Here is a 17118-nt window from a genome sequence, read left to right as displayed (position 1 = left end):
CAGGACCCAAGAGATCCGCTTCCACTACCCATTTCTATAGCTGGAAATAAGAAAAGCCAGGCAGGCGTTGATTGGCCTTCTGACGGCCTTCATCCCGGCAAATCTCCCGTCACTCTGTTAGGCTGTAGTGATTTTCTTCTGGAAGAAGTGTTGGCATGGCCTTGGTGGTTACCAGTTGGTTGCTATGTCCTTTGGGGTTTTCTTTACTGGTTTTGTTCTGATCAGAGAGCGGATCTTACATCTGGAGACTGTTGTAGGCAGACGCGCCGTGAGAACATTCGAGAGCAAAGAGAAACTGGAGTGTGTGGACCGGTGTGGGTAGAATGGCACTTAGCCCTCCTCCCAGTCTGTCAATCACATATATCAATCACACATGGTGAGTAGGATTGGCTATTCCTTTGATCTTCACAAGCACCAGCTCAGTAATAATAACCCAAATAGTTCTTTTCCAAGGTTACCCGAGAGCTCGGGCCACACCCTATTTTTAAAGCATAACTTACAAGTGACCAGAACAGATTTCTCCCGATTCTCTTAGATAATGTCTCTCTAAATACTTCGTCTGTGTGAGTCACTCGCAGCTCAGAGACTGAGCATGAAGCCAACGGCCACTCTTATTTCTGAGTCACTAAGAAAAACTGGAAATATATTTAGAAAATTCAACAGAGGCTGGGGAGTTGGCTCTGTTGGTAAAACTGCCTGATGCATAGATACGAGGATCTGAATTTGATCCTGAGAACCCACGTTAAAAAGCCAGGCATGGTGAGATAGTTCTGTAACCCCACAGCTGAGGAGGCGGGAGGATCCGAGGGCTTCTTACAGCTGCTTAGCCTGCTTAGGAGCTTTGGACCAGTGAAAGAGCCTGGTGTGTGTGTGTGTGTGGTGTGTGTGTGTGTGTGTGTGTTTTAAAAAACTAAGGTGTGTTGGGCATGGTGGAACATGCCTTTAATCCCAATGTTCTGGAGGCAGAGGCAAATAAATCTCTGTGAGTTCAAGACCAGCCTGGTCTACAGATAGAGTTCCAGGACAGTAAGTACTACATAGAAAGTTTCTGTAGCATGATTAATAAAAACTCAGAGACAGAAATTGGGGTACAACCCGAAGGTCAGAAAAGCAAAACAACCAGCCACTGGCTCTTACCTCTTCCTCAGTCTGAAAATGGCGATCCTGCCTCCAGGAGTCTCAGAATGAGCTGTGACTAAGAGCTGTCTCCTCCCGTTTTATATTCCTCTCTAGGGCTGGGGTAAAGGCATGCTTCACTATCACCTGGTTTCTATGGCAAACTCGTATGGCTACTGGGATTAAAGGTGTGTGTCCCCACTGCCTGGTCTGTAAGGCTGACCAGTGGGGCTGTTTTACTCTTTATTGGTCACCAGGCTTTATTGAACTATGAATGAAATATCACTTCAAATCCCTGTCTCAAAAAACTAACCAACTCACCAACAATGTCCCCCAAAACAAGGTGTGGGACTGGAGAAATGGCTCAGTTATTAGAAGTCCTTGCTGCTCTTGTAGGGAACCTGAGTTTGGCTCCCAGCGCTTAAGTGGGGTAGCTCATAACCACTGTGACTCCATCTCTCGGAGTTCTGAAGTTCTCTTCCGGTCTTGATCAGCAGCACCTGCACTCATGTGGACACACCCACTCACCTGCGCTTGCGTGGACACACCCACTCACCTGCACTCGTGTGGACACACCCACTCACCTGCGCTTGTGTGGACACATATGCATACTTAGGAAAATAAAATAAATCTTAGCCAAAGATCCAAGATGAACAGCCCTTGAATTCCCCTGGCCTCTGCACACACACACACACGTGCATGGGCTCCCATGCATACAAGAACCCATGGGAGCATGTTCATACCCGCCCCCACATCCAAACAAAAAATAACAAGAAAGGGGAAATCTTTGGCCTTTCTTTCCCCACTCTCATGGGGAAGTGGAGGAGGGGATGAGACTGGAGACCAGAGCTAAGTGCTTCGAATCATACAAAGCCACAAATATGGGATTTAAGAAAACCTAGCACTGTTTCCTCAGTGGTAGGAACAGTTTTGATTTTTGCTGGCCAGTTTGTTTGGTCTGTGTCAACGCTTGGTGTGTGGAGTGTGATGTCAGCGCATGTGACCTCTGCCGTTTATCTGGGTTCTCGGTGGACACAATCCAAGCGTTTATTTTACTGGATCTGAACTCACTAAGTATGGCCTTCGGGTCCTGCACAGAATCTCAGCGTGCCGATACCAACCGAACCTGGAGTTCATTGTCAAGTTTACTAGAGGGCTGGGCACACGTGGCACCTGTAGGTGACGGACCTGCTAATAATCAGCTCTCCGATGATGTGCACCTGGCAGTTCGAGGGCTCCTCACGATCAAAGTTCAAGGCTCTTTACGGCTTCAACAGTCCCACGGCCTCCACTGTGTTTACTTTCATTTCCCCTGGGCAGCACTGTCTAATCGGGGCTTAAGTTCTTACACGGGGCTTCTTGGAGGAGCTCAAATTCCCCATGCTGGTAATAGCCACGCTCTTCTAAAGGGGATTTAAAAGGCATCTTGACACTATATAAACAGAATTTCCACTACTGTATGTTTATTCTGTAGATACAGGAAGTGGGATGATGTTGGACATGACCTTGAGGGAAACCGCGTTGATTGTCTTTTATCTCTGCCATCATCGGATGTGGGGTTCATTTTTATCAGAATTAGATAAAAATGGACAATTTTGCTGCAAATAGCTATAGAGGAAGGAAAATCTATTTGCTAAATCTTTATACTTGTGCTTGAAAAATGCATTATTCTCTGGTTCTATAAGGGAAAACTATTCCTGGGTTTTAGGTCTAGAGGAATGTTACAGAAGGAACACAAAGTGTCTCCACCATTTAAGAAAAGTTTTATTTTTATTTATGTGTATGTGTCTGTGTGGGTATATACACAGGAATTCAGATGCCTTTGGAGTCTGGAAGAGGATATTGAATATCCTGGAGTTAAAGCTACAGGCGAATGCTAGCCTCCTAGTGTGGGTGCTGGGAGCCGAATTTGTGACCACTGCAGGATCAGCAAGTGCTCTTAACTGCTAAGCCATCTCTCCAGCCCCTATATACAGCATGTAATTTTTCTATCCAATACTTCAACTGATAGTGTTAGGGGAGCAATGACTATGAACTTTCCTAGAAATCAAGATTTATCCATTATCTACTAGTACTGATAATACCACAATCTATTATTGATACATCAAATATTACTTCCCCAGAAATGTTCCTAAGAAATACTTCCAGGTCATCGCCAGTTCACCACACGTTATCAGCTTTGCTTTTCTCCACCACTACAAAGGATTATATTAACACATGTATTTTGATCACTTGCTTATAAACATCTAGAACAGCATGTCCAATGGATGCCCAAACAAAAACACAATGTATGCTAAGATATCAGGTTGCCAGGCAAGACGTGCCCACTGATGCAATAGTGGCCTGGTTGTTAGAGGGTTAACCAGCTTCTTTCTGACTGGATTTGCCATCTGTTCCACAGAGGGGAATTCAAACCTGTTACTATATCCTTGTCAAAAACCCCTAGGTGGGGAGATCATAGACCCTAGGGTAGAACTGCTATGTTATTTTGCTAAATGGTCATTATGGTGGTTTGAACAAAAATGACCTCTGTAGGTTCATCTATTTGAATACTTAGTCACTAGGGAGTGGCACTGTTTGGAAAGGACTAGAAAGATTAGGGGGCGTGGCCTTTTCTTTGGAGGAAGTGTGTCACTGGTGATGATGGGCTTTAAGGTTCCAAAAGCCCACACCAGGCCCAGCCTGTCTCCCTTCCTGCTGCCTTCAGATCAGGATGTAGAACTCTCAGCTCCTTCTCCAGCACCATGTCTGCCTGCATATTGCCCTGCTTCCTGCCAGGCCAATAATGGACTAAGCCTCTGAAACTGTAAGCGAGCCACCCCAATTAAATACTTTCTTTTATAAATGTTGCCTTAGTCATGGTGTCTCTTCGCCCTGATAGAACAGTGATGAAAACAGTCATGGTGTGAAACTGCCTTCTGAATATTTATGTTTATACCCAAAGACCTGCGATGCTGTCAACCTTGTTCAGGGCAGCAGTCAATGGAGAGAAGAATAACTGTTCAAAGTGCCGAGGGCAAGAGCCTGGGTGCTCAGCCCTAAGCAAAACCATCTCTCTTAACCCTGCCAGCACCAAGGCTCAGGGGACACTGTGGACGAGAGGGAGGAGATGACATGGCTGTTGCCCTCAACACTCACAGCAGGTAGGGTTACCTGTGTCGGACCAACCCAAGAGCAGACGAAGCAGAATTCCAGTATTGATAAGGTGGGTGATGCTTAGGTCCCACCTCCTCCTGGGGAGCTGTTGACAGTGAGCTGCTGGGGGAGGGGGAGCCACTCTTTCAGGAGGGCATGTCCATTGGTCGTTTCCCAGGCTCCACTGGACAGCTGCACAGCGTGCAGGGAGAGTAACAGCCACAGTGAGGATCACAGTGGGGTGTGTCTGAAATGCGCCCAGAAAGATATTCCCAGTGGTGCGCGTAGGATAGCAAGGAAGCACGGCAGATTGTTGCGGAAGGACAGGCAGGAAAAGAAGATGGTGAAATAGTTCCACAGGACACAGGCAGACATCGCACACTCACACACAGCAGACCGAGAGGAAAGGCTTTGTGAAAAGCCATCGGGCACGTGAAAACCCTGGCTCATTCTTCAGAGTTCCCGGAGGGATGCCAGCCACATCTGGCAGAGTGTCTGACAGGAGCCTTATCTCCCGGGGAGGTTTCTCTCTGGAGAGAGGTTTTGTTCTGGACACTCAGAGCAAGCAGTGGCCTGGGGTATGGTCTGCAGCAGGCGCCTCCAGCCGGCCTGTCTTGTAACTGTTGTTGGAGCTGGCCCCACGTCTCCTCATGTGGCCTTGGGTGAGTTCATACTGGAGTCTCCGGTTCCTTCACTTGCAAAGTGGGAGTAGTTGCAATAATCAAGCATGGACCGTATCTGTCCCATGAGGTTGGTGCTTGTAATTCCCAGGCAAGGGCTGGCCTGGTGTGTCTTCAGGGTCCCCACTTCCTAAGCATTGGTGTTGAAACACTAGACGGAAACTGAATGAGAACTTCAGGCCCAGTTAAAAATCCTGGAAGAGGGCTGCCAAGGTGGGTCAGTCTATAGAATTCGATCTCTGCAACCCACACTGCAGAAGGAAAGATGGACACTGAAATCCTCTAGCCTCCACTTGCACACTGTGGTGTGGGGGGACATATGTTGAGCTTATAGGCTCTTACTATCATCTTGGGCTTCTTTTGTTTTTGACTCAAGGTCTCTTTATATAGCCCTGGTTGGCCTAGAAGTCCCTATCTAGATTAGGCTGGCCTTGAACTCTAAGAGATCTGCCTGCCCCTGTTATGGGATAACTTTTTTTTAATACACTGTGAAGATGTGTCTTTGCCAAGGTGCTTCTGATTGGCTTAATAAGAGGCTAAATGGCCAATAGCTGTGCAGGAGGACATTAGGTGGGAGAGTAAAACTAGAGGACACTGGGAAAAAGGGTAGAGTCATGGGAGTTGCCAGCCAGATGCAGAGGAAGCAGGAGATGAACATGCCATGCTGAAAAAAGGGTACCACCACATGGTAGAGTGTAGATAAGAAATATGGGTTAATTTAAGTTGTAAGAACCAGTAAGTAACAAGCCCAAGCTATCAGCTGAGCATTTATAATTAATAATAAGTCTCCATATGGCTATTTGGGAGCTGGTGGTCCCAGTGAAAAACTCTACCTACATGTCCCTGACTCCTGAGTGCTGGAATTAAAAGTCTGCACCCCCATGCATGGCATTTCCCAATCCCTTAGCACCTGGCAACTAGCAGGTTCAGAGAGGTCCAAGCAAGGTGAAACATGCACAGCTCCCATGACTTCCCAGCTGCCACTTGAACCCTGGCTTACTGATGCTAAGCACTGCCTATCCCACCTGCAGCTGCCCCTGACATGAATGTACTAACAGGCAGGAGGACACTGTCCCCAACAGAGACTACCGGTTCCTGGCAGTGGGGAGAGAACCTCTCTTCTGCTATATAACTGCACAGATGTTCACTGCACACAAACATATCTGTGGGATTAAAGTTTCACGGTGGCTATTAGAAGACAAGATAGAGACCTCCTTGTGGATGGGAAGCCAATGGAAGGGGCCAGTATCCTCCTGGGGGTGGGGAGCTATGAAGAATGAGTCACTGGGAGCACTGGGCAGGTGGCTGGGGGTGATGGGATGTGGGGATTTTACGAGCTCAGCACATGGGAAATTCCCTCAATGTGAACAGCACGGCCCTCTGCTTCTTCCTTCCCACCACTGGAAGGCTCTATTGAAGACAGGTACCTGGGGGATCCTGACGCTGTGGTTCATTTGCTCTGTGACTTTGGGCACTGGCCTGTCTGAACTGGAGCTGTGTACCCACAAGAGAGCCATGTTTGGTAAATGTCACCTTCCCAGGTCCTGCTGTGCTTTGTAGAAAAGGGTAGACGACTCAATAGCAGTTCCGTTTCCAGGACGAGAAACTCATTCCTATAAATTGGCTTTTAATTGACAGACTAATACCTCCTGCTTCTTCCAGTCCCTTCTTCCAAAGCTCTGCTTTTTGTGGGTGTATGCGTAGGAGGCCAGGGATCAACCTCATGGGTTGTTCTTCAGAAAGCACCCACACTGTTTTCCAAGGCAGGGTCTCTCACTGGCCTGGACTACTGAATCAGTTAGATAGACCATAATGGGAGAGTCCCCTCTGTATGCTGTGAATATTTTTATTACCATTGGTTAATAAAGAAGCTGCTTCTGCCTATGGCAGTGCAGAATAAAGCCAAGCAGGAAATTTGAACAGAGACAAATAGAGAGAGTAGGCAGAGTCAAGGAGATGCCATGTAGCTGCCAAAGGAGAAAGATGCCCAGAACTTAACCCAGTAAGCCACAACCTTGTGGCGGGTGATACACAGACTAATAAAAATGGATTAATTTAAGATATAAGAGCTAGCTAGACATACCCTTGAGCTATTGCTCAAACAGTGTTGTAATTAATACAGTTTTTATGTGATTATTGAGGTCTGGGCAGCCGGGAAACGAACACACAGTCTCTGTGTTTATAAGACCAAGCAGCTCTTGAGCTACAGGGATCCTCCTGTCCCTGCCTCACTAGCGCTGTGGTTGCAAGTGGCTGCCACTATGCTCAGTTCTTGTACATGGGTTCTGGGGGTCAAGCTCACGCTTGCATGCCTAGCACTTCATCGACTGTGTGTGTGTGTGCTCACGTGAAGGTCAGAGAACCACTTGCAGGAGTCAGCTGGTTCCTTCAACCATGTATGTCCTGGGAACTGAACTCAGGTTGTCAGGCTTGGCCGCAAGTGCCTTTACCAACTGAGCCATCTAGCCGGCCCCAAAACCCAGGTTACAAATGAGCTTTGGAAATCTCCATTGACACACAGGCTGGGAACTCACAATGCACTCGGGGCTGTTTACGCATCTCTGCACGGGCGATGAATGGACTCTGATGGGTGCTGTGGCTCTCACACTGGTGAGGGAAAGCACAGAGGACTGAGTAGGAGCCGAGGCGGGAAGGAGCCTCCACTTTGCACGAAGCCTCCAGCCTGTTACTGCCATTACCACCCGTGCAAACTTGATGGCAACCAGGACTTTCGGCCCAGAAAACCACACATCTGCACACAATTTTGCACGTGGCAGCTGGAGATTATATCTGTCACAAGACGTATCGTCACTCTGCTCTAAGGTGGCAGTTTAAAGAACGGATTGTCGTGACCTCCTAGGAAATATTTTGGGAATTCGTGTGGGGGTGTTCTTTTGTTAAGCACGATAACGGGGTAACCGTAACAGGGACTGACACGTACCACTGGGCTGGTGTGTTCAGCATAGCTCTTAACTAGATTGTCTTACACTGACACACAGTAAAATTTACGCTTTCTGCCGTGTGCTGCCATGAGTTTTGACTCATACGCCAAGCTGGATAAGCACAATGGCAGTGCAAATAAGTCCATTAATCACGGCAACTAGAGACATCCTTTTTACGTTCAGAACCTCCCTTGATGCCCATCTCTGCAAGATGTGGGCTTGTTTTCCATCCTCCGACTTGGGTGTCTTCCAGGGAGCTTTAGCAATGGGGTCAAACAGCATGGAGCTGGCAAGAGTTTCACTTCTTTTACTCAGCACATCCCTGTTCCACTCACGCCTGCTGTTCTACAGATCACGGCTTTGTTAGGTTCCCCTTACAGAAGGGGCAGTTTGCTTGTCTGTTCCTGGGAAGATGATCATCTATCTCGTTTTCAGAGTTTGGAAAAGTTTTAACGAAGCATCTGTTAGCACCACTGTCCAGGTTTGAATGGGAAGAGCCGGAAGCTTTGGGACTCTCGGGAAAGTAATAGGAGGGCGTTTGCTAGGACTTATTTATAGCTCAAAACTGTTCTCTAAAAGGGTTGAACCAGAGGTCAGGGAGGTGGCTCAGTGGGTAAAGTGCCTGCCTCGCAAGCATGAGGACCTGAGTTCAGATCCTTGGCACCCTGGTACCAAAGCTGGCCGTGCGCTGATGCCATGGCTCAGTGGGTAAAGGAACTTGCCACTAAGCCTGACCACCCAAGTTTGATCCTCAGGACTCACTTGGTAGAAGAAGAGAAATGACTCCTGACCTCTGTGTAAGTCACACACACACACACACACACACACACACACACACACACACACACTCAGTATCTTTGATATCTCTGGAAAGGACAAAAACATCAGTAGAGTCAAGTCAAGGTGCTACTTTGGTTGAGATGAATGGTTCTCTGAGTCACCACGTCTCCTTCTTTTTGGAGCTAGAGTCTCGTCTCAAGTAGCCCAGGTTGGCCTCAGATTTGGCACACAGGGGAGGATGACCTTGAGCCTCTCCAGGGCTGGGCTGACAGGTGTGTAACACCACGCCCAGTGTCTGCCCTACTGCAAATGCAACCCAGAGCCTCATGCATGCTGGGCACGAACACTACCAGCTAGGTATGTCCTTCATTTCGGGTTATTGTGTGTCGCTTCTCACTAAAGAGAAAGTGCTGTTGTGGAGGGAGTCCAGACAGCTAACTAAGAAAAGCGCCTCCTTCGTATGTAGGGAGGGTGCATGCAGCCATACTTAATACAACTGCGAGCATTTTCTAGGATTTCAGCCCAGAGCCCCGCGGCTCTGTCCCATTGAATACATGACATTAGATAGGATAAGCGCCACGATGCTGATGGCTCAGAGCAGCCCTGTGACACTGGTGTTAATAGCGTCTAACACAGGAAGAGTCTAGAGTTCAGAGTGATTACGACACTCCCCAGAGACCATAGCGAGCTGGTGCTGGTGGAGGAAACATCCGTGTTTATTTTATTGGCTCTCAGAGACCCAGGCTTTCTTCAGTCTCACAGAAACTGTCACGGCACAGTAAAACATTTCATCATTCTTTCTCATCACCCCCCCCCCCCCCGTGTGTGTGTGTGTGTGTGTGTGTGTGTGTGTGTGTGCTTGGGCGTGTGCACGGGTGTGAATGCAGTTGAGGGAAGAGGGGATCACATCCCCCCAGAGCAGGAGTTACAGGCAACTGCGAACTGCTCCGTATGAGAGCTGGCAATGGACCCAGGTCCTCTGCAAGAGCAGTGGGAGCTTTTAATTACCCGACTGCGTGCCCCCTCTCCAGCTCCCGTCACTCTGCCTCTGGTTTGCTTCGGCTTCTGAACTCGGCTCAGTTCTAATTCAGCCTTAAGTCTGGCTGTTTCTCAGCGAGCAACTTAACTTCCCTGAGTTTCACTCACGTGTAAAATGGGCTCCCATGGGCTCCGGTTGGGGTTAGCAGAGAGATCAAGACAAGGGGAATAATCTCGGGGCACCACAGAGCAGGCTGTCCCACACCATGCTGAAAGACCCTGAAGGAAGACAGCCGTCTCTATCAGAGGCTCTTTTGAACCTAGGTTGAACCAGGTGAGGGTGGAGTGTGCCTATAATCTCAGCCTTTGAGAGGCAGAGGCAGGTGGATCTCTGTGAGTTCAAGGCCAGCCTGGTGTACAGAGTGACTTCCAGGACAGGTGGGGCTACACAGAGAACCGCCCCCTGCCTGTATTCTAGTTAGTGAGGAATCCTTATCACTTTAAGGCCATGTTAAAATCCTAACAAGGGCTTCACATTTGAGGTCTCATGAAGAAGCCATTGCTTCAAGGCACCAAGGGGCCTTCATCAGTCCTACTCACTGCCATAGGACAGGTTTTTTTTTTTTTTTTTTTGTGTGTGTGTGTGTATTCGAGACAGGGTTTCTCTGTGGTTTTGGAGCCTGTCCTGGAACTAGCTCTTGTAGACCAGGCTGGTCTCGAACTCACAGAGATCCGCCTGCCTCTGCCTCCCGAGTGCTGGGATTAAAGGCGTGCCTCACCACCGCCCGGCTCATAGGACAGTTTTTTGTAAAGGACCAGAGGTCAATACCCTAGGCTCTGCACGCCACCATGCAGCCTCTGGGGTTAAGACTCAGGCCTGCCCCTTAGCAGAAAAGCAGTCGGGAAATGAACAAGCCTCGTTATGTTCCAGGGCACAGTGTAACTGGCTGCTGGGGCTTAAATTTCAGGGTGGCATCCAGTCCTGAAATCGCTAGGTTGGAATCCACTGGTTGTAAATGTCTGTCTCTCTCTCCCTCTTCTAAGGAAAGTCTTTCATTTGTTCTAACCAACTATAACCAGATATTGATATCCTGACATACTCCAATTAACCGATGCTTTATATTAGCGTGCAAGAACAGCATCTGTTTAAAGACATCTGAAACCCTCCGAATGACCTGGGACTGCCCTAATATTTGACTTTAGAAACGGCAAAGTTTTTCAGTGAAGAGGCTTGTTGGATGTTTAGATATATCCTGCTGCTATGTGTAACAAACAGGTTAACACTTTGGATAACACCTCCATAACCGAGGCCACTACCGGGTCCCAGAGCTCCGCGCCCATGTTCTACCTGCAGTGCTTCTTTCCCTCAGCCGCTTGCTACACAAACCCATGGCATCAATGGGCTGGGGAGAGAGAGCACCATCACCCAGATGCTCACAACCACGTGTATCTCTAACTGCAGGGGATCTGATGTCCTCTTTAGGACTTCAGAGGCAGTAGCACTTGTGGGAACATACCCACCCACCCTACACATATGTACATGCACAGCACTGTTCAATGAGAGACTCTGCCTCAAGGGACTAGGGTGGGGCGTGACAGTGTAAGACATCCAGCGACTTTCTCTGGCGGCTGTGAACGCACGTAAGTGTGAACACCCCAATGTGTGTGTGTGCAGCACACACACAGTATAATAATGTAATCAGGCAGCTGCTTACAATATGTGATCTACTTCGCCTCCAGAAATCCAGTGGTTTCTCTGTCAAACAGAACATAGCTCATATCATAAAAAAGTCAATTTTGGAAGAAGACGCTGTTGGGTTAATCATCACTCCATGGATACAGATCACTAAATGGAACAGGAGGCAGGTTCTTACTGGCTCAGCATGATGTGTTGGTATGGACAAAGACAATAGGAACAATGGCTCCTCCATCTTTATGTGAACAGGGCAACAGCAAACTGGTCCGCGAAGATCTATCTTCCAAAGCATAATCCAAGATTCACCACTGGCCCTGAAGCTGGAATTGCCCCTGAAATGTTAGAGTTCGTATAACTAAAAAACTTGACATTTTTCAGAGTGACTATAACAAGCTGAAAAATGTACACGGACTCACTAGTAATGAATCATGAAGCCAGGCAAAGCTTTTCTAGACTGATATTAATAAACAAAACTAAAAATTATTTTGGCCAATTGTGATAAGAGTAAGATCAAAATCTTGTTCCTATTAGTCTCTTAAATTTTTAAAAGATTTATTATTATGTGTAAGGGTGTTTTACCTGCATGTCTGTGTGATATGCCTGGGATGTCTGAGGAGGGCATTGATTTCCCCCAAACTGGAGTTCTGGATGGTTGTGATTCACCATATAGGAGCTGGGAACTGAACTCTAGTCCTCTGGTTCTTAACTATTGAGCATTGTTCCAACCCCATTTCTTCTTCAAGTAAATTTCAAATTTCCTATTAAATTTTATTCTCATAAAGCCCCTGAATTGTTAAAGTCCAAAAACAATTGAAAAACAAACAAAACAAAACAAAAGCCTTACTTGGTGGCTCTAGCCTCTAATCTAATACTTGGGAGTATGAGGCAGGAGAATTACCATCACTTCAAGGCCAGCCAGGACTGCACTAAAGAATGAGGTCTTTGTTTCAACCCCTCACCACTTCTCCCCTGAGATTTAAGATCACACATGTATCTAGTTCAAGTACTTTGGAGGCTGAAGCAGGAACGGCAACAGTTCAAGACCAGCTTGGGCTACAGAGTGAGACCTTGTTTGAGACAATGTTTTTGTTTGTTTGCTTTGAGACACTGTCTTGCACTCTAACCCTGTCTAGCTTGGAATACTCTAGACTGGCCTCAAACTTGCAAGAATCCTCCTGTCTCACCTTCTTGCCTGTTAGGATTACAGGTATGAGATATTATACCTCCCCCCTTGTTGCTTCAACTTTTTTTTTTTTTAATAATGGCATTGCTTGGTTAGATAAAACCTACAGATATTAAAAGCCTGCATCACTTAGCTATGGCTGTGTTAATCACTTAGGTATGGCCATGTTAATGACAAGAAGCCATCTCACAGGTCAACTGTTTCCCAACATCTTTTAACCCTCACATGAGCACCTGCAAGTGGTTCATCTCATCCAGGGGAGGCTTCAAGTAGCTTCTGTAACGTGTACTCAAGTTTGCAGGGCGGCAATGGCACACACCTTTAATCACAATACTGGGGAGGTAGAGGCAGGCAGATCTCTGTGAGTTCGAGGCCTTCTGGTAGCTTCTGGTCATTATAGGCCAGCCTGGTCTACAAGAGCTAGTTCCGGGACAGGCTCCAAAGCTACAGAGAAACCCTGTCCAAAAAAACAAACAAAAACAAACAACCAAAATGAACTCAGGTTTATAGATCCTTCTTGAGCAAAGGCATCTCCGGCCCAGCTGAAAGAGCAAGCCCATTGTCCTCCCCACAGCAGGACTGTGCTCACTTCCCATTTTTTGAATAGCCCAGCAGCTAACAAGAGCCTCATAGCCTAATCCAACAGATACAGAAAGGATATATACATCCCCAGGGCAGGACGGAGAGGGGTGCAGTTATTCCCTGAACTCTAATTCAAAGTATCCAACCAAAAACCTAGCCCAAACTGAAAGCTAAACATAGTTTGTAACTGCTTGTTTCATGTGGTGTGAGATACACGGAAATTAAGAATAACTGTTTTGGATCGAGTAGTTGATCATTGGGCAGACTTTTGTCTCTCCTGGTATGCCAGTGTGAACTTAGACCGCTTACGGGGCAAGTGTGACCTTTGTCCCAGCTTCCAAACTCAGTAAAATACAAGCAAATTTGGAGGGGCTCAAGAGGTGCCACAGTGGGCAAGAACCCATGCTATATGGGTGTGGGAACCTGGGTTCTGATCCCAGCAAGCACGCGATAAGCCAGGCATGACTGCACCCCTGTAACCCCCAACACCCTAGTACACTGGCCGGCAGCCCAACTGGAGGGACCAAGGCGGGGAGCGACAGAGCAGGACACCTGTCACCCTCCACTAGTGCTGCATATGCACACAAATTTGCAGAACCGCCACCCCCAGAAAAATCTTCAAACTAAGAAAGCAACAAACACAAAGGAGGCCAGAAAAAGTGGCTCAGAAAGTAAAGACATGTGTCCCCAAGCCTGCCAAGTTCAGTCCCAGGACCTACACAGTGGAAGGAGAGAGCTGAGTCCAGAGGGCTGTCCCCTGACCTCCCCACGTGACCTGTGACTTTCATCTGTAAGCACATTTGCACAAATAAACAAACAAATGCGCGTGTTTCTGCTTCACGGCTGCAAACCCACAGCCGTGGGTGTGCCTATGACTTCTAGCGGCCACAGTGTTCCTCTGGAGCCCTCCACGCCAGCTGCCGGCTGCAGTTTTCTGTTTGTTTCTCTCTTGCCAGCCATGCAAATGAAATCACTTTCTCTGTAGATGAAGGGGAACACAGGCCTGGAAAACAACCCCAGAGAAGAATGATGTGGATGAGGAAATCAACAGTTTAATGAAGGCGAGATAAAGCTGGCCTGGAGCTGCAGTCAGAGCCCAGCATGCTTCTTTCAGCCACTGTTTACTCAACAATCAGGCAGTCAATTACAACTTGTTTGAAGGATTTTATATCCCTATTAGTCTATAAATATCTGCAGTGTATATGCATTTGCAGATAAAGAGGGACGAGGCCATTTTGACGGCCCAGACCTGTTTTCACACAGAGACCACTTTGCAAATACTGTAAAGTCCAGAGGGTGTCCAGGCCAGTTCTTCCAGAGTGAGCAGGCTTGCTCAGCTACGCCAGTGCCTTAAGGAGCAGATGCAGCCCTGATCCTTATGCATGCCGGGTGCATCCCTGGTCCTTGCATATCTTTGAGATGGTCTCATTCTTACCAATTTGCTCAGACAAACCTAGATCTTGTTCTTTAGCCCATGCAAGCCTTGAAGTAGTGATCCTTCTGCCTCAACTGCTTGAGTAAGTTGAATTACAAGTTTGTGCCACCAAGACCAACTGTGGTTTTTTAGTGGTTGTCATTTGCTTGTTTTGAGTGTGTAGCGCAGGCTGGCTGCAGACTTTCAATCCTTCTGCTCCGCGTTCACAGCAGCTTGCTCACTGCCGTGTGGCTTTGGCTGGGCTCCACTTTCATTGAGCACCTAATATGAGCCACATATGGGGTCAAGCAAGAGCTATTTTTATATCCTATTTTTTTCTTATCACTTTTGGTTTTTGTCTCATTATACAGTACAGGTCAGTTTCAAACCTGAGAGCCTCCTGCCTCCGCCCCCCCAAATATTAACTTTATAGGCAGGAGCCACCATGGTCCACGTGGTTTCCAATCCAGCGACTCAGGAAAAAGTCTAACCCTATATATGGTTTTGATATGTTTTATGATTTGGTAGGTCTGTGCCAAAAATGGTCACCGTCTGGTCATCAGCTGAAGACATCATGGCTATGGCTGGTTCATCTTTGTTTTGTTTGCCAGAATTAACATATGAGGACTCCCAATGTGGGGAGGCTCTTCCAGGCCAGTCAATACCTGTTACCTCTGTTTTTCTTCAGTTAGTAGATTTTTTTTAATTGGGTGGCAGAAATAGTTGTGTTAAGTATGTTCCCTGCCTTATCAAGTGCCCCTCATTCTAAAATGTTCATTCCCAGGGCCTTGGAGAAACCCAGAGATGAAATCTTCTAAGCTAATGATAAGGCTTCCAGTAGTTTCCACTCTGGGCAGGGCCTAATTATATGTGATTTTTACAGTAGTATCTGCAGATGCAACAGATAAGATGTCTCCATTCTGTCTGGAGTAGTCTTACACCGACAGCCTTAATTGAATCACTGTTAGCTTTCCTTGGCTGTGAATTGGGACTCTAGAAGCGCCCATCCAGGCTCGGCTATTGTCCCTGCAAAGATTGCTTTTGCCCTCTTGTTTGTATTTTAGCCTGGAGATTGCAGGAGGGAAAGACAATTTGGCAAGTGTGTAATGATAAAGGAGTCATTTGGTTTAAACAGTCTCACCAACCAGCTTCTCATTGTTCTCAGCTTCCAGACCCTCGCTGCTTTGGGGGTGGGTGGGTACAAACGGGGGTGGGGGGAACCTTTTGAATTTTACAGATAGAAAAGAAAAAACAGCAACAAGTTTCTGCCTTTGAGTTAGGAACTATCTTTAAAAGGCATCCAAAGAAAGTTGGCTCTGTCTGAATTGGGAGAGGAAAGGGAGCCAGGGAAAGTTTGATTTGACTCTCTATACTTTACAGGTTCGGAGGCAGAGCCCTCTGTGATCCACTTCCCGAAAAAGCAGAGGCGCGGGTGTCGAATTCACCGTGTGTAAGCGACCAGCAAAAATTCTGAGCGATCCGGGCCCAGAGGAAGTTTCTCAATTGGTTACGATCTGACAAGAGAGCCAAGTACTCCCCCGCCCTTTCCCCGTGGCCACAGAGAGGTCCTATGGGGGTGGACAGGGCAGTGTGTCCAGCCTGTTGCCATGGAGGCGGCTTAATCCAAAGACAGTGGATTCAAAGGCAGCAGCAGAAAGGATGGGATAGCATTGAAATGAGGACCGTTTACTTAGAAGAATGCCCAAGTTGCAGCTAGCAGAGATAAGCTGCTGCTGACTTCTCTCCAGCCTGCAGGAGCAGCCAAACCGGTTGGGCAACTTTGTTTCTTTCGATTGCTTTCTTTCTTTTTTCTTTTTTGGTCAGGCCAAGATTGAATAGTAAGCAGCAACTGGGGACTTTAGGAAAAGGATTCCCCCCACCCACCCTAGGTTCTCCTGAGCAGAATGCCTGTAGCTTTTCATGGTTTAAAAAACAAACGTGTGTGTGTGCGTGTGTGTGTGTGTGTGTGTGTGTGTGTGTGTGTGTGTGTGTGTGTGTGAGAGAGAGAGAGAGAGAGAGAGAGAGAGAGAGAGAGAGAACTGATTAGTGCTCCTGGTGTTTGGAGCAGGAAGAGAGGGGAGGCCTAGGGATTTAAGTAGTAATTTAAAAAATCTTTTTTCTCCCCTAGCTAGTTCACCAGCTTTGCTGTTTTCAGCTTGGCTTTGTTATTTTCTTATTTCTGACAAAGCTATCCACTAGGTGTCTGCCATGGCATTTTGTTGAGGGGAGGATTGAGGTTGGAGGGTAGAAGGGCCAAGGAAGAGAAAACTACAGTGCAGCAGAGAATTCATTAGCTTCAACAGGCTTCTCGAAGACGCTCAGCTGGCCCCGGAACACCAGAGGGGATTGGGCAGGGTTGAGATAGACTATGAGATAGATAGGCCGAAGTCAGGACGGAGAGATAAGGGAACTGTGGGGAGGAGCTTGATTCTCTTTCTTCCTGGGGTATCTCTGTTTGATACTGATACTCTCGTGTTTGTATCCCAGCTGCCCTGGCAGTTCAGAGTCTGGGGATAGAAGAGAAATAGTAGAATAAACGCAGAGGCCATTTGAAGGGGCGTACTATAGCATGCGGGAATCCCAAACTTCCCAGGTGAGGATTGGAAGCTCTG

Source organism: Microtus oregoni, unplaced genomic scaffold (assembly GCF_018167655.1).
Source record: "Microtus oregoni isolate MIOR12 unplaced genomic scaffold, Mior012 000071F_ref0000514, whole genome shotgun sequence".
Taxonomy (NCBI): Eukaryota; Metazoa; Chordata; class Mammalia; order Rodentia; family Cricetidae; genus Microtus; species Microtus oregoni.
This window is presented reverse-complemented; position numbering follows the sequence as displayed.